This window comes from Podarcis tiliguerta (assembly GCF_965153285.1).
Source record: "Podarcis tiliguerta genome assembly, chromosome: 2".
NCBI classification, from domain to species: Eukaryota; Metazoa; Chordata; class Lepidosauria; order Squamata; family Lacertidae; genus Podarcis; species Podarcis tiliguerta.
The window spans coordinates 56,259,812-56,280,661 of record NC_139535.1 but is presented as its reverse complement, the minus strand read 5'-3'; the positions used below and the strand labels follow the sequence as shown (position 1 = coordinate 56,280,661).

Sequence of the window (20,850 nt, the reverse complement as noted above, 5' to 3'; positions counted from 1 at the left end):
CTGCTACTGAGAGTATAATTATCTCTATTTCGCACCCCATTGTCTCTCCCCATCTCCATTGATTTGACTATTAACAAATCTGCTCTCTAAGTCACTTGCCGCTAGGAATACCCTTGAGCTGTTGGGGTTGGGAAAAGTGATCCACTGAAAGGTCCATAGGCTAACAAGGCCCTTCTGGGGGTGGGGAAATGGCATTTTGCTCCCTCAGCAAACAAGGTAGGTTCAGCTCTGTGCACCCTCTAGGCTGCAGTTGCAGCCTGACTAAACTAGCCGAGACCACAGCCTGAACTGACTTCAGAGCTGATGGGGTGGGGAGGGCATACCTCAGGCTCAGATAAAGCCCTCACATCCAAGGCAAGTTCCTCAAGTCTGAAGAACTCATCTCATGGAGTAGCCACTGCTTCCAGCGGCCACCCCTTCCAGAAGCTGAGCACAAGCCTGTTTTTGACAACGTCTTCCGCCTCAGGCCCTTTTGAACCTTGATTGCTAGAGCACAACTGGACACAGACACACCCCAAACTGTAGCTGTCTCAGAGCTAGGTCCAGGCCTGACAGGGGTCTGCTCTTGAATATATTCAAGATTAAATTACCGTATTTTTTGCTCTATAAGACTCACCTTTTCCCTCCTAAAAAGTAAAGGGGAAATGTGTGTGCGTCTTATGGAGCAAATGCAGGCTGCACAGCTATCCCAGAAGCCAGAACAGCAAGAGGGATTGCTGCTTTCACTGCGCAGCGATCCCTCTTGCTGTTCTGGCTTCTGGAATTCAGAATATTTTTTTTCTTGTTTTCCTCCTCCAAAAACTAGGTGCGTCTTATGGTCTGGTGCGTCTTACAGACCGAAAAATTCGGTACGCACGCACACACAAGATGGCTAGGGGGTGGGGTGGGGGGAGAGAGGTAGCAGTACATTTTAAGGTCATTTGTTGTGGTTGCTTTGTATACAACATAATAAGCAGATGTATAGGTACTTCTGAAAAGTATTTTCTCTACTCGTGAAGTTGTGACTGCTTTCAAGCCATTCTGACAAGGAGCTCCCGAAGTCCCTGAAGTGACATTTCTCAGAAAGCAAGCACCACACAGAGCGCCTGGAGATCTCTCCTGCATCCCTATGGAATACAAAATATTCTGGCAACGTGTAAGCAAACACATCGGCCAGACCACATCATTAATTCCCTCCTGATCCCCTTTGAGACACCTCTCACTTCAGTTTCTTGGAGAACAGCTGCCCCAAAGGATTAACAGCACATCTTAAGGCTGGAACATGCAGCTATATTGAGAAGTAGTTTACACTTACTTTTTAAACACATTCTTCCTCAATTAAAACTTATTTACTCAGAAGGCTGAACAGAAAACATTTCCACTTAAGAAGAGGCCTGCTAGATCACATCCAAGGCCCATCTAGTCCGGCACCCTGTTCTCACAGGAGCCATCCAGATGTTTGTGGGAAACCCAAAAGCAGAACACAAACACACCTGGTATTCAAAGGCATACCTCATTCTGGCTAGTAGTCATTGTTAGCTTTATCCTCCATGAATTTGTCAATCCTCTTTTAAAGCCATCTAAATTGGTGGTCAGCACTGCATCACATGGCAGCAAATTCCATGTACTGTGTAAAGAAGTGCCGTATTTTTCGCCCTATAGGACACACTTTTCCCCTCCAAAAATGAAGGGGAAATGTGTGTGCATCCTATGGGGTGAATGCAGGCTTTCACTGAAGCCTGGAGAGCGAGAGGGGTCGGTGCGCACCGACCCCTCTCGCTCTCCAGGCTTCAGGAAGCTATGCGCAACCCTTGGGAGACCGGCGCGACTTTGCGCTGGGCTCCCAAGGGTCGCGCAGAGCTGCCTGCATTCCCAGGCTACGCGCAGCTCTGCGTGACCCTAGGGAGCCCGGTGTGAAGCCGTGCTGGGCTCCCAAAGGTTGCGCAGAGCTGCCTGCATTCTGAAGCCAGGGGTGCGCTGAAGAGTGCGCCCCGGGCTTCGCACAGCTCTCCGCAAGCCTGGGGAGACCGGCGCGGCTCCCTAGGCTTGCGGATAGCAGGCTGTTCTGGGGGCTGGGGTCGGGGGAAGCTCCAAAGTAGCAATGGATAGATACAAGACCTTGGACTACATGGATCATTAGTTTGGCATAAGTACTACTGTTATAATTAGGAGATTCTGACTACCTTGTTGGTCATGCTTGACCATCTAAATAATTGGGAACTAAAGGTCAGAAAAGCAATACTTCCCCCTTCGTTGGCAACAGATCTGACCCGAGACCTATGTTGTCACCCAGTACTAATATGCTCTGCATTAGCATTAGTCAGGCAAACAAATGTAACCGACTTTTACTACTCCTACTACATTTATTATTACCACTACTATATTTTCGTAAGCTTCCTAGAATTGTATTCACTAACATGCATAAACCCAATCAAAACTCTCTCTCCCGCCCTCCCGCCCTCCCTCTCCACTAGCTATCTTCTTTCATAAGATGTGGGAACTATAATACATTAAATATCTATAACTACCTTTTAAAATATATAAAAAATGAGTATTTATTGAACAGATCCTGCTATACATTTGAGTGACTGCAACAGAAAATAAAATGCTGCAGCATAAAAAAAGAGAATCACCTGCTTGAGGTTCATCAGGAGAATGGTGAAGCATTTTTGAACGATCTGAAAGTTACCAAGGGGATCTAAAAAATTTAAATGCCCTAAAAATGGCTTGCCCCTTAACAACAGATCTGATGTGGATACATTCATAATGGCCTTTTCAGTTTCTACTTGGGTTGCATAGTAGCCAGTTGCTCTTTGACTTCCTGAGTTCCCTTATCCCACAGATTGCAAGCTACAGCTGCTTGCAAAACACTGCTAGAATGACAAGTGGTGGCAACCAAGAGGCTATCAATGATGAAGTCATTGTTAAGAATAGAATGCCTTGCAGCATGGCTGCATTGTCTAAGTGACAAAGCTTGCACTAATACTGCTGAGAGCTGCTCATCCATCATGGAGTCTGTGGACATTATCTCACACTATAAACCCTACTTTCAGATGTGAAAAAAAGATGTTCTTGTGAGTCTATTCAAAAACATAGACTCTGCCAATAGCTGGTATAGTGCATGCATGCTGAATAAATACAATGAGAAACTGGTTGAGTGCCTGATTTTGAAATCATGTACATGGAATTTAAGCCAATTAAGCTATTATGTGAATGTAAAAGAATGTTCACATTAAACCATAATTTCAAAAGAGGAAACTGCAGCTGTATCTTCTAGATTTTCCTCCAGAATGTTTTCTGATGGGAAAAATATCTAGCTTTTTTCAGAGTGAGAAACGTTATAAAAATTGAAGATTCTCACACCTTGCAAAATGAGAACCTCCACATTCCTCTGCAATCATCATAATAAAAAAGGCGAGTTGATTAACATTAATATGTTCACTATGACAAAGGCACAGACTGATTCAAGATTTCCAGTGACTTAAACTCTGGGAATAGATCTGAGTGAATACCTTCTGTTTCCTGTATACTGTAAAACCAACAACAACAGGTAGAAGGGTGAGGGAAAGGCGAGAAACTGAACAAAATAGCCCCTTTGAGTTTCATCAAGATCTGCCCCAGGAATCTCAGCGCATGCTCCAATACCACCAGGTGTTTGGGGATTCCATCATTGTAGCTTAGATCAGCAGGTGATCAGGCCTTTATTGTGATAAACTTGTTGGTGTAGAGCTTATTTCTCTTATTAAAAGTAATTTTTATTCACAAAATAAACAAAAGAAAAAAGAGGGAAGAGGAAAAAATAAAGACAGTAAAATAAAAATAAAAATAGTATAGCAGCAAAAAAAAAAAAAGGAGAACACACACACACACACACACACGGCACTGGATTTGGGGTGGGGTACCCTAGACAGCATCTCAAAAAGCAGAAACATCACCTTGCCAACAAAGGTCCGTATAGTTAAAGCTATGGTTTTCCCAGTAGTGATGTATGGAAGTGAGAGCTGGAACATAAAGAAGGCTGATCGCCAAAGAATTGATGCTTTTGAATTCTGGTGCTGGAGGAGACTCTTGAGAGTCCCATGGACTGCAAGAAGTTCAAGCCTATCCATTCTTAAGGAAATCAGGCCTGAGTGCTCGCTGGAAGGACAGATCCTGAAGCTGAGGCTCCAATACTTTGGCCACCTCATGAGAAGAGAAGACTCCCTGGAAAAGACCCTGATGTTGGGAAAGATGGAGGGCACAAGAAGGGGATGACAGAGGACAAGATGGTGGACAGTGTTCTCGAAGCTACCAGCATGAGTTTGACCAAACTGCGGGAGGCAGTGGAAGACAGGAGTGACTGGCGTGCTCTGGTCCATGGGGTCATGAAGAGTTGGACATGACTAAACACCTGCCTGGATTAGGGACGTGGGTGGCGCTGTGGGTTAAACCACAGAGCCTGGGACTTGCTGATCAGAAGGTCGGTGGTTCGAATCCCCACGACGGGGTGAGCTCCCGTTGCTCAGTCCCTGCTCCTGCCCACCTAGCAGTTTGAAAGCACGTCAAAGTGCAAGTAGATAAATAGGTACCGCTCCATCGGGAAGGTAAATGGTGTTTCTGTGCACTGCTCTGGTTCGCCAGAAGTGGCTTAGTCATACTGGCCACATGACCCGGAAGCTGTACGCCGGCTCCCTCGACCAATAAAGCAAGATGAGTGCCGCAACCCCAGAGTCGGTCACGACTGGACCTAATGGTCAGGGGTCCCTTTACCTTTACCTTTACCTGCTTGGATTAAAATTCCAGTAAATCAAAATTCTAGTAAATTAACTAGGAGGATTTGAACCAGGCATTATCTCCCAGTCTAATCTCCCTTGAAGGGTTGTTGTGAGGATGAACTAATTGATTCAATGGCTTGGAGAAATGCAAATATGCTAATGAAGTGAATCATGGGAAATAATTTCCATAGGTAAAACTGAATGGTGTTTTTTTTCCTTTGTCCAGGAAATAAATCCTATTGTTTTGCATTGAGCCCAATGTTCAGCACTTAGTATTCCTAAGAGAAAGGAAGCATATAGTTTCTTGTTCTGACATCATTGCTCTTGTCATGTGGACTATGCACACTGTGCTCAGTCCACAATTCCATCTAGCTGGGGATCAGCATGACCTACAACAAGCACTATGCAGACAGCACCATGCAGACAAGCCCTTGGAGTACTGATGGTGAGAACCAGGAAAATGAGCAAATGTGGGATTTAGTACAGACAGCCGTTGTCATGCCAACTTTTGATTTACACAGAACAATTAACCAGGCACAATGCAAAAGTTGTTCAATCTCACAGAAATCTAACCAGGCACAATGCAAAAGTTACTCAATCTCACAGAAAGAGAGAAAGAGAGAAGTTTTACAAATATTTTAGCAAATATCTTTACAAAGTGGACTATCAAAATACATGAAAATTCTAAGATCCACATTCTCTGTTCAATGCAAAATATATTAACTAACACCTGGTTAACATATTACATCATATGTAAGCAGAAAGCTGCATAATTATTTCTTCAATGAAAAGGGATTTCAAATTTCATTATTGTATCCTGCATACCTTAGAATTAATACACATTCCATTATGACTTTTGGATAATTCTGTGCAACTAAAAAGCTTGAACATTTAATGCCAATATACAATATCACCTTACCATGTTTGTTTGTCTAACATGCACAAGATCATCTTCTTGTTTCTCTTAACATCCCATTGTTTATTATTATAAAACCAAGCAGCCTGAAATAATTATTTTTACACTAGAGTCTAGAGGGTTAACCCTTCTTTCCCCAGACAAGCCCCCACCCCCCAGCTTAGAATAAGAGCTTCTAATGGTACCCATAGTTTTATGAGGAGAGGGAGATCCTATTTGCAGTGGGTGGGGGTAGCAAGGTGTAGACTGGAGCCAGCTCAAGGGCCAGAAGTCTTTCCTACATCCTTGCTTTAGAATCTTTCAATATTTGCCTCTCTACAAATCACACCCTTTTCTTCCAAACAAACATTAGAATGATGTGCAACCCAATCCTATGAATATTTATCTTGACATAAATCCTATTTAAGTCAACAGAATTATCTCTCCATGTAAGAGTACATAATATCAAAACCTTAGGATCTAATGCTTAGATATTAAACTCAATAACCTAAAAAAACCCAACAATCAGTAATAGTGGAAATTCAAGGAAGAGGGAGGGTCCCCCCCCCCCCCAGGCTCCTAAAGGCTAGTATGTATTAACAGGAGAATAGGAATATTTAAATAAATAAAAAACCTCTCCAGCAAGTGTGATTAATTTCTTTGGGTTTAATATTCAGGGCTATAAAATATGCATAACCTACCCTACAGTGTTTGAGATTTGCCAGGTGAATGCCTCATTAAGCTGCTTTGGGAAGATGTGCTCTCAACTAGTGAGCTTAAATATTTTTGACAAATCTTAAAAAACAAAATGAAGTCATTTTATTTATTTTTAAATGTTTTATGATCAACTTAGCATCAAGGAGAGGTGTGCAAGCTGACAGTTCTGAAGAATGAAAGCTTCCCAATTATCACATTATGCTATCACTGCAGAGTAGGGCAAACTACTGCAAGCACTTACATGTCACGATGCCTTCCCAAAGGAGCTCTATATACTGATCTCAGCAGCGAGTGTAGTGTGTTCTGTCTCAGATATTTGACTAGGAAACTGCCAGTTGCATCAGTTCATATCCATTGACCCTCCACCCATGTCTTCTAGAACGATAAAGGAGAATACTGTAACTAGTAAATGCTGTTCATCGTTTAACCAAAACCTATCATAAAATGGCTGGCTTTTACAGAATGTATGTTTATATAGGCATTGTGCCTGCCTCCCTAAAGAGAAGGAAACCACATATACACTCTGGGTGCTCCAGATAGGCTTCCAGCAACAGAAACTTTGCATTGAGCAACCTTCTGAACCCAAGGAAACTGATTCAGTGGCTCTACACTGGAAAACCAGTTTTTGTGTACAAATTGTTCTCAGTAGATCAGATAGATGTCTCAGAAATTTATGTGAGTGACTGACTTGTCAAACATAATTTAACCAACAAATATGCCCATGGATAATTTCATTAAGAGAGTTTAGCGTAGACAGTTGGATATTACTGAATCTTGGTTAATCTAGCATCTTGATCATGGGCAGGGAGCCCTTTCCAACTCAAAGCCGCATTCACTTCGGGGCAATCATCCAGGAGCCACACACAAAGAATAGGCTTGGCCTTGGTCAAAGGCAAAACTGTGCAGAGCAGTAGGTGCAAAGCAGGCTAGTTTCTACAAGCTCCCACACCCCGCTCAGTCCTCCATCCAGGTAAGCAAGGAACATTATGACAATTCAAGGACACATTCCAGCCAAGGAAAGACACTCATGAAGGGCACCAGAGCCAGTGAGTGTTGTGGCCTGGGGAAATATAAAAAGCCAAGAGGGCCACATTTGGCCCCAAGCCCTAAGGCTCTCCACTGCTGATCCAGAGGAAGTAATGGAAAACATTTTTATTGATTTTTGTCAGTTGTGGATGCAGAATGCTGCACCTTCAATAACAAGCAAGCAAATAAACAAAATAGTTAACAATCCTGCTTCTGGAACATGAGTGAATCAGGAACATTCATCCTAAAACCTGCCCTCCCACTTTCCAGTCTGTACAACGCTGAATTAAGAATGGAATAAGCAAAGGAAACTGTTGAGGGTCCCAGATCTTTCGAAGCCTCACACCCCAACGCCTGTTTTCATAAGTAGAGCTACTAGCCCTCATGGCATATAGGAAACAGCATGGAAATGGGAGGACTTTGCATACTTACTCTCCTTCACCCGCTCGGTGAATGCAATCTCTGCCGCTGCACCCCGAATTGCATTTAAATCTAGTTAATCGATACCGCCTCCCCACCCACTTCAATTACACCCCTCAACAGAATTTCAACACCTTCTTCCACAAACTGTCCATAAGACCCACTCATTTCACGGCTCCCTCGTTTTCTTCTCCAATGGCCACGCTTTCCTCTCCCCGCCTTCTTTCCCCACTGGGCAAAATTCCTATCCAACGGGAAACCAATATGTTGGACTCCCGCCCTTTTTAATCCTCTTTCTAATGGCTAGGGTAGGCCGTGGTCGCCCGTCCTTTCCCCTCAGTTTAGGGCGCTGGTCCCTCGCGCCGGCTGGCGGATACCACGTCGGATTCTGACTCCCCCTGCTCGGAATGCGGTAGTTGTTAAGGGGTGTTAAGGTTTTGCCTTGGGAAGCGGCCTCCGTGGGGTAGACCACTCGCGGTACCAGCCCCAAGAGGCTTCTGACAAGGCTCCAGGGGCACCAGGCCTCGTTTCCATGGCGACCGCGAGAAGCCGCCGCCGCCTGCGGGAAAGCGCTCGTGCTGCGCAGGTGGAAGGAAGAACGCCGCTAAGGCGCGCGGGACAGAGAGCCCAGCTTGGGCATGGTCGAGATATTCTGCTGGTGAAGCGGCTCCACAGTCCCAAAGACTAGAATTGGCGGGAGCAGCGGATTCATGGGATCCTCAAGGCCATCCGGAGCTGCGGACTCCGGCCACTTCCTGGCGGTGGTCTTCCCTTTCCGCAGGGATTGCGGCAACTGGGAAGTGATCCAGGCCTGCCGGGCCCAGCACAGCCAGTACCGCTTACTCTGCAAAGGCAGTGGGAGCCTGGCTGCGCCTCTGTTGGCAAGGGTTTCAGAAGCAAACCTTCCCAAACAAAGCTAGCGGCATTTGAAAAGACCCTTGTGAAATCCCAAACGCGATTATTAGGAGTGAGCCTCACTGACCACCATGCAACTTAATTCGGAGCGCAGATGCATAAGATTGCACAGTTACTGTGGCATGAGTTCTAGCCCCACACGTCAGCAGATAGGTGAAGTGGCTCCCTTCAGTTATCCTGTATCTGATAAAGGAGGACTTTAGACCACAAAAGTTTATGCTGCAACAAATGTGTTTGTCTTTAAGGAGTCACAAGACTATTTGTGTCTGCGTTTGTGTTTGCTGTAACTGACTTGCGTTTGTTACAAGCAAAGGAAAAGGTCTGACAGACATGTTACCATCAGGCAAAACAGCCAACCAGCCACGAAAGGGTGGAACTGCAAAAAACATGAGAGGATTGATCAAGCACCTGGCAGGCCACAGGACTGGTGAACTGCATTTGTCTTTGCTTTTGCCGCTTATGGCAACAGCTCGACAAGATTCCTATCCTGCAAGAATGTGAATAAGTATGGTTCCAAGAGTAGAACTCCTTTGAACTGTGGTGTACATCCTGCTTCTTTTCTCTTACTTGGTTAATACTACCATCTAGCTCACTATAGAGGCACTACTATCAGTTGGGCTGTGCTTCCTAGTCTGTGGTCCTTAGCACGGTCTTAGTTTTTTTACACCCATCAATCCTATAAATTGCTCTTTTATAATCCAATCACAAAGTGATGGGTTGTTTTAGAAAGAAGGACTTGACAGAAGCTGACATCTGCTTTGAAACTAGCATTATAAAAACACTTCTGATTTTGGGAAGCCATGGGAACGGACCCCAGGGGTGGGGAGACAGAAATTTTGGATAAAACTGTAATATATGTAATAATGTCTGTCTTACCAGTCCTACAAACCAAATGATTACAAATATACCCAGTGTTAGAGATTGGCTTTTAAACCACTACACCATAAGATACATGAGTTTACCTTTGTTGCATGCTGACAAATAGCAGGTGTGTGTATGAAAATAGTAGGGAGGAATGTGTCCTTTGACACCTTTTTAAAAAGTCCAATCTCCCTGTCTCCCACCCCCCTTTTCATTAGATTATTCATCAATTAATCAGATCCCCCCATTAATCCTCAGTGTCCTATGAAAAGGGGAGCAGGATCAAATAAGGTCATCATTCCAAGGTGACTTTAGAAAAATTAACTCCTGTTAATTATTTTATTTTGTATTGCGATGACATGTGACTGGAACAAAGTATCTCCAGCTAACTCAGAAGTTACAATGGCCTGAGCTGCCTTATATTAATCTGATGACATCCTTCCAAACTAATTATGCCAACACTACAATCTCTTTTTTATAGTTAGAAATTCAGTGCCCACCATGAGCAGAAAATTGTCCATTTTTATATGTGCTGCTCAGAGCCCTTCGAACTGAAGTAGGTGGGGAGGACTATCAATGCAAATACATTGATACGTTTCTGTTGTACAGTCACTGACTACATGCCTGTTTGTTTCTCTTATCTTTCCCCAGGGATTCGTTACAGCAGTGCTGTTACTGCTGTACTGATGAAGTAAAGGCCTTGGCTGCTTTGATGACATACAAATGTGCTGTAGTGGGTAAGTTTGTACCAAATGTGAAAAATACTAGGATGGGCTCAACAGGCTAGGAGGTGGCACTACTGTAATACCGTATGGATGAGGTACGCAGAAGAGTTAATGCATATCTCAGAAAAACAGTATGCAGTGCTTCTCAGACACTTTGAACTGGGACCCCTCTACAACATATATATATATATATTATATTTCATATTTAATGGCAGTATAAATACGCAATGTGTATTTGAATAGAATTTACATATATTTTGGGAGGAAGGGAGGAAGCCTATCTCCAAAAGGGTTCATATAACTGTAATAGTGTGCTATCAGCCCAGTGAAAGAAAGTTATTTCTTGTATGACACACCCTGGAATATGCTGGGACCAACAGTTTTAGAAGCATTGTATTATGTACTTAAAGTACACGATAGAAGTGTCTTTGTTGGCATTGCTTGAATTGATGGAGTGGAGATGATGAAAACAGGACAGAATGAAATGGAGAGAAGATTGGAATGTTGGAGGAAATTACCTCTGGCTTCTATCTTTTGCGTTTCTCTGTTACACATTTTATTAAGTTTGTAGCCCACATGAGCATAAGAAGCTGCCATATACCAAGTCAGACTATTTCCCCAGTTCACTGAGTACTATCTGCTCTTAACTGGCAGAGCTCCCTAGGTGTCAGTCAGAGGTCTTTCCCATCTGTACCCAAGGAAAATAAAGTCCCAGGAACAAATACTCATGTCAACTTTGTCCCCATATCTATCTGAGCAATACCATCCTGGAGCTAACAATATCAGCCATACAATCAATGACTTATTCACATGCATGTGTTCTAACATAATGTACACTGGCATCTGCCAACAATGCCTTTTTGCCATCTACATAAGTCAAACAGGTCTGTTCTCAAGGCAAGAGGATAAAAGGATACAAATTGAATGTTCAGAATGGTAACTGGTATCCAATGTGAAGTCAGCAAAATGCTGGGAATCACTATAAAAGTTATTCAGGGCGTGTGCCTGGTTTCGTAACTTCATTAGACCTCTGACAAAGTGAGTTGTGGCCCATGAAAGCTTTTGTAACCAATAACTATATTTGTACTGTGTTTTTCTTCCAAGGAACTCAGGGCGGGATTCACTATTCCCCCACCCACCCACGTTTTACACTCGCAACAACTCAGTGAGGTAGGTTAGGCTGAAATACAGCAGGAAGCCAAGAGTCAGCCTGTGTGCTTTATAGCTGGCTGAAGAGGGGATTTGAACCTGATCACTGAAATCCTAGATCAATACCTGATTGCTATTCTATGTCTCGGGTGCTATAGCATTCTTGTTTATGCTGCAACAGACTAACATAGCTACCCCTCTGGACTCCACAAAATTATTTGTTGTTGTTGTTTGTGGCATCATTAAGTGAATAATACTAACATTTTGTTTGGTGGGCAGTGGACTCTTGGATACCAGCTTTTCATCAGAATGTGTATCCTGCTAACACATTTGTTTGTGCAGGTTTAGGAGATGGCAGCCTGCCAGTTTCCCTTCAATCCTGGAGAAATACGTTTGTCCCCTCAGCAATCCTTCCCTCAGGTTAAAAAACTTGGCTAGCTGTTCATGTACCAGGAACCGTGTCTAAGTCACCTCTATTGAATTAAGTTTGCTGAGCAATCCCCCAAGGAATACTTTGCTTACTCTAATTAACTTGCCAAGAAAATTAAACTAAGAGGGGAAGCCCTCTGGTCCTCGGGGAATGTTGTCTTTGTGAATTGTTTTTCCTTGCCCAATAAATCAAGTTTAAATTTTCCTCGAAGAAATCAGCTGAGGCAGGAGCTGAACTCTGAGCTCCAGGGGGAAGAACTCAGCTACTGTGTATGCATTCTGTATTCATCTTTCTCCTATTTATTCTTGGCAGTTAACCTGGAACGGGTTGTGCTGTCAATTTGGCTGTTGTCTTGACTATAGCTCTCATCCTAAGGGAACACTCTTACCAGAGTTGTCATGTTTGGTTTTCGGTGCTCCTGTGGATTTTTCCTTAGAAAAGTTTGTTCATACAACTGATATTTTGATGAAAGCAGGGGCAGACTTTGATAATCTTTTGCAATATGGTGCCCTGTGCGAGGCCAAAATTTAGTGCCCCCAAATGAATCTTCTCAAACTTCCACCCCCTTGGCTCAATGCCTGGGGGGGGGGGGAGCATCCACACTGCCCTAAATCCAGTGCTGGTGAAGAGAAAGTTAAAATGTTAGATGATACAAGTGGTTTAGATATGGGCCCTTCTGTAAACATTAATAGCAGAAAGGAAACACTGTCCACTTGTGGGACAAAGGACAAGCCTTTCTGAGCAATTCAAAGCTTATCATTTTGAGACATTGGTTCAGTGGAAGGTTAATCACTTTTTTCCTTCTGTTAGGCATCCCTAAAACTCCTGCCTTGGATGTCAGGCTAGACAAACTGAAGTGTGTTTCTCACTCCACAATCATGGCACTATAGTTGAATTTCGAAAAGCTTAAAAGCGTGAAAGCAGCATCCTCAAAGTGCCTTGCAATATCCTCATCTCGGCTACTATTGAGAAACAACTTACAATGGAGAATGCTCCTCGTTTGACCAGACTGATGTGCTTATATGCATTTATTAAGCATGCAGCAAGTGTATGTCAATATTCTGACTAGGTAGTAGCTGACTGATCAAATCCACTCTTTTTATATTGGGTGAGCTTCCGAACAGAAGCAGCTCACTGGGGCAGATAGGTCCTTGCTGCTCACCTGGAAGGACGCAGTGAGGTAGTAGAGAGGTTGGCATGATGCAAATGCGCCAGAAGAAGCACTGAATTGGCTCCGCTAGTATGTTTGCACAATGCAGCTCTGCAATTTCTCCCCTTTCCCTCCTGTGACCAACAGTGATGTGCTGGGAAGCTAGTTTACCAAGCAAGCCACTTCTGTTCCCAGTGCACAAAGCTGGCAAAAGGAGAAAAATTGTAGTGTGTTCAGGTTTGTAAGCAACCAGTTTTCCCTGTACAAAAATATCCCTAGCAACGGATCACAAGTGATTTATTCTGGAGGCTCTTGAAGCAATCTAATCAAGAGCTGCCAGAACTAGAACTGGAAATGCATGGATCTTTCTGTTAGAGATGCAATAAGTAACATGATGGGACTCTTCAGTTCTGGGACTGAGTCAAGCAGGAACATGTAGAATAGCTTTTTTTTTTACTTACTTTTTTCCTCATCTCAGCATTGTTTGCAACATTATGACAATAACAGTGAGTAAAAGATTAGGCTCTGCCCAATCCGTGTGCGGAGAGAAATGGGTTGCTAAACACTTTGAGTTCTTATCTATGCTGCGGAACATATGTGACAGCAGGTTACAGCTAATGAAAATGTGGCCCCATAATCATAGAAGATACAGTGGTACCTCAGGTTAAGTACTTAATTCGTTCCGGAGGTCCGTTCTTAACTGGAAACTGTTCTTAACCTGAGGTACCACTTTAGCTAATGGGGCCTCCCGGTGCCGCAGCACCACTGCCACACGATTTCTGTTCTCATCCTGAAGCAAAGTTCTTAACCCGAGGTACTATTTCTGGGTTAGTGGAGTCTGTAACCTGAAGCGTCTGTACCCTGAGGTACCACTGTATGTGGGCCCTACAAGGTCTCCCCTGTTTGAGACAATCTTGGAGTTTTGATGTGGATGTGTGTGTTGGGCATACTATTCTCCATGACATTCCTCCTCCATTTAAAATATGTAGTTCAGTGCAGTCTTCTGTATATAAATTTCACCTAGTCCTTAGAGCAGTGGTTCTCAAACTCCCCTGCCCAAACCATTTCCAAATTGCTGGGCATCTTGGCTTAATGATTTTTCTACCTCTTTTAGCATTTTTAATTTGCCGTGCTAGACACTGTATGGTTTTCAATTTTATTTTTACTGCTGATTTTATTACTTAGATATTGTATTGCAATTACAATAAAATAAAATACAATTGAAGAAATAAAAGCAATACAAATACAACTAAAAACCATACAGTGTTTTTTTTTTTCTTATAGGGTGCCTCAGAGAAAGGAATTGTACACTCAGGATTAGCTTTCACCGTGGAATGTTCAGCCAAGGTAGGTGTCTATTCACTCAATATTTTTCTCTTTTCACTATTTTCACAGGACAAGCCATCACTATCCTACAGATACCTCTGTAATATCCTTCTCTATTCTTCTATAACATTCATTATAATATCATCAGAATAGTGCTCATTGGCATTAATTCCTTGTAACCCACCATTTTTTAAGTTTTGACTTAGGACAAGATGTTTTATCTTCTAGAAAATCATGGGTGCAGCCACAAGGTATAACGTAGACTTGGACTGTTGCCTGTTACTGCACCGTTGAAAAAGTCTTTTAAGGTTTACAGTGAGTCAAGTTTCACTTCTTGAGACTACCATCCTATTGACCTTCTGTCTGTTGCCTGAAGAGGAAAAAGTGTGTGTTACCTGTGAGAAGTTAGAACGTCACAGTGAGCGAAGAGACCTGAGGTGTCGCTGTGAATTTCTGGAAGCTTTCCCTTCTGTTTACATCTTACTCCTCCCTTTCCTGTTCCCTATTTCCTTGATATTTATTTGGAGAGCTGTTCTTTTTTAGACCTGTAGATGGTGCCAGCCGTTTGGAGAAGCTGTTGATTTACTGAATTATACACTGTAGCTGTTCAAATTAACCATCTGTTAGAGTTTAATGTCTTATTCTTTTATTTCATGTGGCTTGCCTTTACCGCATGCTTGGAATGCCCTGATCTCCTTGTTTCAGGGTTATGTCCATATTGTAGCTAGCTCAATATTTGGTCCTAAACATTTAATTGCTTCTTGGACTGTGGTAATGGTGCTTTTCCGTCTGTTCAGTGGCTTCTCCTGCAGATGAGAACCATCTTTGCAAGTGAATCTACTTTATTTCTTCCTGCCATAGTGGAGAGATGCTGAGTTTGTGCACATATTTTATTGCAGGCTTGTCCTAGCAAGCATTATCTGCACTATACTCCCCATATACATACTCTATTTAAATGCCACAATAGAAAATGCACACTAATGTTTTCTGTTCTCTCTTGTTTTGCACCCTAGTTGTGGTGTGCCCTTCATTTGTATTCCTAGTACCTGAATCTCTTTTTTCCACAGCTATACTAAAGGCTTGCTGTTGCCTGAGTCACAGCATTTTCTCAGAATATGTTAGTGAATCTCCACATATTCTTGCTTGATACAAGATACTGAGCCTACCTTCCTGTTGTCAGAATCTCAATTAGAAAAATCAAGTTACTGTTCCTCACCCACTTCCAGCAGAGCTCCAGAATCAGTCACACCTTTGGTTTCAGCCTGTGTCCATCCTGATAGCTGACCAGAGGACATCTTACTGCATTTTTTGTCTTAACGGCATTTGAAGGGTTGGAGAGTTCTTGGTACAGGTTGTATGTATTGGTGCCCAAAGCTCTGGATAAGAAAACAAGATCTTAGCCTTGGGTATATGGGCATCAGTACACTTGTGTGGCTGTGGGGTCTTTAATGGCATATTCTTTACTGGTGAAGCTGCTCACTCAAAAGGATTTAATTTGTTGCAAGTATGCTTGCAAGGCTGAGTGAATTGGTACCAATGAAGTGTTTGTCCAGAAACAACATCACACATGTGTAGTCTAGTCAGCCTACTGAAGTTACTATTGTTTGTACAATGCTATCCAGTCAGTTTGCCTGTTGGCTGAAGGCTGCTTCTCATATTGCAGTAGGCTTAGGACACAGCAAAAGCCAGAGGCAGCTATGGCACCCTGTAACTGTGATTCAGGGAGGATGAATGACAAGAAAGAGGAACCTGCTGCTCCTAGACAATGGGGATTGGACGTTTGGAAAAGATTCACATTGTAACTGTGATATATTGTCTTTTGGTTTACCAGTGATGTGAAGATTATTGGCCCTATGGAACAGTTCAGCCTTTAAAACCTACTCTGAAAGATTGTCGTCCCAGTATTGCTGTTCTAACAAATGTATTGGCTGGAATTTTAACTCACTACTTGCTAATTACTTATGGTGTTTCTATTCATCCAGGTTGTTGGTTCAAGTTTAACATTGCTTCATACTGGATGGGCACTTCTCATCATCACAGTTGTAAATGGTGACTCAGAGGAATGCCAAATATGCCATAGGTAATGTCAAATTTGGGCCGTATCGCTTTGAGCTTTACTGTGCTGGACAGCTCCTCTTCTCTCCCAGCTGGCACATAGTTTTTCTGTACATTGTCACCTGCAGTTATCCAGCTTTAGCCTTACACGCTGGATTGAAGAACTGTTGTTTGTAGCAGATTAGCAATATCATATGCTCACTAGAGAGCGGGGTGGGTGTGTTATTTTTGAACTATGGAGCTAGTCTTGTGAGTGTTTTAGCATCTATGTTATGATTGCAGATTAGCATGATTTGGACAGGCTTGATTTCCCCCCCATATGGACTTAGGTTGGACTGGGCTGTGATTGGATTTATTGAATAATTCTGAAAACACTGGGATGCCCATAAAAATTCCATTGTGAGATAACTACAAGAATTCACTTCACTATGGAGGAATATGCTTGCATATGAATCCTTACTTCTGTACATCTATCCTCAGTTCTTTATTGAACCCTTTCCAATACATCTGCAATCTCTTTGGAATATGAACATAAGATTGAGTGGCTAGTGGAGACCTTAATATCAGTTTACTTCATGATTTTACTGAAATGAAGCATTCTGTTCTAATCTGAATTTCAGCAGATTTGGCTGGCTGATCACAAGCCTTGTCACGTTTTAGCAGCTTGGGGCCTATTTAATTGGTAGCAGGTGTGCCAGGTTCTGCTGCTTGCTGAAAAGGTTTGCGCTTGTCTGCTGCGTTTCTTATGGTAAAGCTGGAGGAAGGATCCTTTCCAGCAGATTCAGTGAATACATCACTGGAAAACAACCAGTGCTTCTGGTGACATGCACCCTCCATACAACTTGGAGTGTTGGGAAGAAGTGTTGTTTGCTGTCGCCCTGAGCTTAACTGCTCAGTCATGCTGCAGAAATCACCCCAGAAAGACATTGCAGTCAGCATGGCAAATGGCTTAGTGCAGGAGGAGGCACTGTCGACTGCCTCACTGCTGCTGGTTTGTGTGCTGGGAATGCACCACACTGGCCGATAAGAAGTTTTTGGCAAATTTGCCAGAACTGGAATCTGAATCCAGAGATGTTCCCTGCATGATTTGGACTAAGAACAGCTTTCATGGACTGGAGCCTCTTCATCTTGCTTAGGAACAATACTTTCTAGGATTATTCTCAGCTACCAGGCAGCTGTATTAATCGTTTTGGATATTGATATGCATAGTGAAGTGATATTTATTTATTTATACAGCAGCATAAGTAGTAGGATGCTTTAAGAGTAATGATCACAAGAGACCTGGAAATAATATTCCAAGACATGAATGTATGGAATTTCCATTGTTTGAAGTCTTCAAATGAAATATGAATCAATCTATTAATCTTAGGGATGTTTGCAAACCATCACTTTATTCACCTAGTCCCTGTAAAAACATTGGTTAGCTCTTTATGTATGTTTGCATTCTCTCTAATATAGTTCCTTGTTCAAACACCTTCACACTGGCCTTAAAAATCCAGAATTGCTTTTTGAGATGGACTCTGCATATAACCATAGTGAGGCTATACAGTGTGCCTTTTTTCCAGCCAAAAGCTTAGTAGGAAAGCAGACTTGGTAGACTCAACCCTCTTCCCACAATATACTAATACCGGCTTCATTGGTTCAGACTTTCCTCCTTTGCTTGTGACCTTGCTTTGCAATCTGGGCAGCTTGGCTCTGGTTGCTCTCCAACAGGGATTGCTTTTCTACTAATAGAAGCAAAGTATCAGGCCACTTTCAGTCTGATAGATCAGGCTGTTGTTGCTGATGTCAAATTAGTTAATGCCACTTGAATCTAAACTTTCTTTGGGCTGAAGAAGAAAGCAAACCCTTTCTTCCCTCCAAGTAGACTTCCTTCTAGCAGTGTCTTATCCCAGTTGCCTGTAGAATGGAAAAGGGGAAGCTGCTAGTGTCAGAATAGGCAAGATATGAGGTAGCTTCTCGGCTGTGCATTATGTGTGCCTAAATTTCTGCAATTCTGTGTGCTGGCCGTTCAGTGCACAGGGAGCCAGACTTATATGTAAGTTTGTGCATTCTGTAAGAGTTCTTAATAACTGTGGATTTTTACTGTGATTGAAGTCATCCATTGGCATGCTAGCAGTGTGCAGTATTAACATGTATTTGTATCTTAGAGCAATTTACAAATATACTCTATCAAGGCCACGAACTTACTGCCTGTTAGTTAAGAACTCTGCTAATGCTCTTCCTCCTTTCGTGGTACAATGAAATTGTACAGATACTCTTCTCTGCTGCTTTTTATCCAAGGGTGTTTTTTCTGAACACCTATAGGGCTCAGAAAAAACCCCCAGATCACGTAAATGGACTTGGAGCGGGAGTGGACAAGAAGGTTTTACCTCTGTAGCAATGTATCTGGCAGTGACTGCAACATTTTGTTAACATGCTCATTTTTGGCACTACTTGCAGTGTACATTTTTTGCTGAATGGCTGTAAGCTTGTCTAGACACTGTGCTTGTTACAAGGATTGGCATTCCCACAGCAACTTTCCCACTCTTATCGTTTAAATTAGAACAACTCACAGCATGAATCACCACCCTTCACATTGTGAGTTTTCCTACCCTGTGATCTACATCAATGGCCTTCACTGTGGGCGCCAATTTTTTCCAATTCTCAGAATGTAGTATTTCTGCTTCATTCCTCTTCCCATATTACATATTATGACCATTGTTAGCAAATCACTAATAAATGGAAAAATATAGGTATTATCAGCACAGATCCTGAATGAATAAAGGAAATTATATTTCTGGTCTCTTAGGAGTATTTTATTCAGTGATTTATCTGATGGTCTTAGAGAAAGATCTTAGGTTAGGGGTTGAGTTATGCAGATGAACTGACTTCATTTGAAAAAATGCATAAAATGCAGTAGTTCTAAGTGTGAAATTACACATTTGGAAATGTTTACTGGGGACATCACCCAGGTAGCTTGATATTAAATTTCTTTTATGTATGCATGTATGCCACCACTATGACCCTGGTGTATATGTATCAGACAAATTAGTGGGTGCTTTACTGAAAACCACAGTTAATAGCTGTGTACTGTTACACAGCACATGAAGCCAATAATCAACATAGCATGTTCTAAGTAAAGCCAGGCCTCATCAGCTGACTTGAGTGTTTGAAAGCTCTGAAAAAATGTGGACTGCTATATCTGCAGGTGCTGGTAAAATCAAAATAGGAGGTTGGAACATGGGCCGTGGTGGAAGAGACTTAGACATGTTTATCCAGAAGACCTTTGCTATTGATAAGGGGCATAGCATTAGCTTGCCTCTAATATTTGGGTGTGTTATATAAAAGGATTTTAATATATATGGCTAGAGATTTGTGCAATCTCTAATAAACCAAAACAATGCAAAAATTGTCTGCCTCCAGAAGCCTTTTCTAATATTTATTGTAGCAATGATACCAGTGTTGGCTGGGCAGTTTAGCAGAGATTAACCATCACGGAAGACAGCCCATACTTGAAAAGGTTGCATCCAATAAAACTGTGTTATATTAAACATCTTTCAATTTTCAGAAGCACAGAATTTATTCCCTCTGTTGCAGCCTGCCTGAACAACAGCTTTTGAGTGGGCATTTCACTTTCCCCAAATGTACAGAGAGGTACATTGAATACCTTACTCAGCAAGAGTTGTACGTCCTGTCTTCCCTCATCTGCTACATGGACAGCACTGCACTTGAACATGTAGTAATTAGTGCCTGAAACACTCTCAGCAGCTGCCTTAGTGTTAGGTTCACTAGATGTAAAGATTGAAAAGGTTCCTGTATCTTTTTAAGTACTGATGTGTAAGAGAGTAAATTATGGCAGGTGCAGCTTAACCTAAGAGCCTTGCAGGTGCAGGGCCTGAGGCAAATCACACTGTGTAGGCTCCCCTTCTGCCTTCATTTCCCAGTATCTCTGACACTCCTCCTCTTCATGGTGATGGTGCAGTGAGCTCTCCAGACGTACATTTTGCTGCTGCTGTAGCGGTGGCTGTGCCAGCGAGTTCATCTTCCACCTCCTACCTCCCAATGTTGCTCTTGGGAAGTGGGAGTCCTGGTCTAGGCAGTAGGCCTGGGAAGGTTGTCCTGGCCTTGAGACAGCTCTGCCTGGTGCATCAGACTAAAGGTTTATCTATCCAGTATCCTGCAACCTTCAGTGGCCAAGTAGACCCCTTGTGGGAACCTACAAGTACAGTGGTGCCCCGCAAGATGAATTCCTCGCAAGACGGAAAACCCGCTAGACGAAAGGGTTTTCCGTTTTGGAGGTGCTTCGCAAAACGAATTTGCTATGGGCTTGCTTCGCAAGACAAAAATGTCTTGCGATTCCTGGGGGGTTTTTTTCACTCCCCACCCCCTTTTTCTAAGGCACTAAGCTGCTAATAGCCTTTTAGCAGCTAATCCGCTAATCCCTTAAGCCTTTAATAGCCGCTAAT

At 42.7% G+C, this 20,850-nt stretch overlaps 1 protein-coding gene and 1 long non-coding RNA gene across 4 annotated transcripts in view; one reads left to right on the top strand and one right to left on the bottom strand.

Moving 5' to 3' along the window:
* GPRIN1 (G protein regulated inducer of neurite outgrowth 1) overlaps positions 1–8,309 on the bottom strand; it is a 53,878-nt gene extending 45,569 nt beyond the window's left edge. The window contains exons 1-2 of one of the 2 annotated variants that reach the window (XM_083423225.1): positions 7,956–8,309; positions 6,587–6,720 (exon numbers count right to left, since the gene is read on the bottom strand). The gene's annotated coding sequence lies outside the window, so the exon portion shown is untranslated. The other variant, XM_083423226.1, reaches the window with a different exon arrangement.
* Positions 8,310–10,251: 1,942 nt separating this feature from the next.
* LOC310672455 lies at positions 10,252–20,601 on the top strand. 2 transcript variants are annotated; one of them, XR_014508584.1, is made up of 4 exons: positions 10,252–10,304; positions 14,306–14,368; positions 14,576–14,662; positions 19,833–20,601. It is a non-coding gene; the product is annotated as an uncharacterized lncRNA (long non-coding RNA). The 2 variants fall into 2 exon arrangements; XR_014508585.1 differs by lacking the exon at positions 19,833–20,601 and having other exon boundaries at positions 14,576–14,963.
* The last annotated feature ends 249 nt before the right edge of the window (positions 20,602–20,850 follow it).